The sequence below is a fragment of the Frankliniella occidentalis genome, unplaced genomic scaffold (assembly GCF_000697945.3).
Source record: "Frankliniella occidentalis isolate FOCC.00 unplaced genomic scaffold, Focc_3.1 Scaffold87, whole genome shotgun sequence".
Taxonomy (NCBI): Eukaryota; Metazoa; Arthropoda; class Insecta; order Thysanoptera; family Thripidae; genus Frankliniella; species Frankliniella occidentalis.
Window position 1 is genome coordinate 109,091 of NW_026267216.1, and position 829 is coordinate 109,919.

The following is an 829-nucleotide window of genomic DNA, read 5'->3' on the forward strand; positions in this document are numbered from 1 at the left end:
GGTGTGGTGCGGGCATATTGTATCCATCCATAGTGCGGGTGCCGCACTAGAACCCAATGCGATTCAATATCGAACCAACCCGATTCGAAATTTCGAATTAATCGACACCGAATCCGGCAAATTCGAAATCGGACGAATTCGAATTTGTTCGATTCGATCCGATTCGATATCGAACAATTCGCACAGCTCTATGTAATGGACACATTTATGACACAAAATATAATGCCATATGCAATTAAAAATAGTCGAAGCCATATGTAAGGGTACATCTACGCAACAAGACCAATTAAAAATACGAAAAATGTTACTGTTTCTTTCGATTCGGTTACGAATTTGGACTGATTCGATTCTATCAGATTCGAAGAAAATTTTTGAGATTACTGTTTATATCCGTTGATTTCGTGATACAGTTGATCCGTAACAACACTGTTAACGCCGTGGTCGCCTAGCAGGCCAAAATGTTGGCAGTCCTTTTTGACGGCCGAATTTCGGCATTCTTTCGAAAGAAGGACAACTTTTGGCATTCAAAGAGGACAAAAATTGGCAGCCTCTAAAAAAAAAGGCCAGAATTTGGCATTGAAAGAGGCCAACATTAGGTAGCCTCCAAAAGACGGCCAACATTTGGCAGTCAAAAAGGACTACCAACATTTTGGCATGATAGGCGACCACGGCGTTAACAGTGTAACCGTTTTGCTTCGACCGTAAAACTAAATTTAGGATACGAACACGTCCGAAAAATAATTACCGCTGTTGTCCGTTGATTTCATTGTGTTCACATCGCTCCTCAGGCAACTCCGTTCGGCAAGGGCCATGCCCGATTCACTTTCCG

General features: G+C 42.2%; 1 protein-coding gene across 11 annotated transcripts in view; it reads right to left on the bottom strand.

Annotated features, from left to right (window-relative positions):
- The window catches only part of LOC113212572 (tachykinins), a 116,656-nt gene that overhangs the window by 19,421 nt on the left and 96,406 nt on the right, over window positions 1-829 (bottom strand). The gene's annotated exons all lie outside the window — the stretch shown is intronic.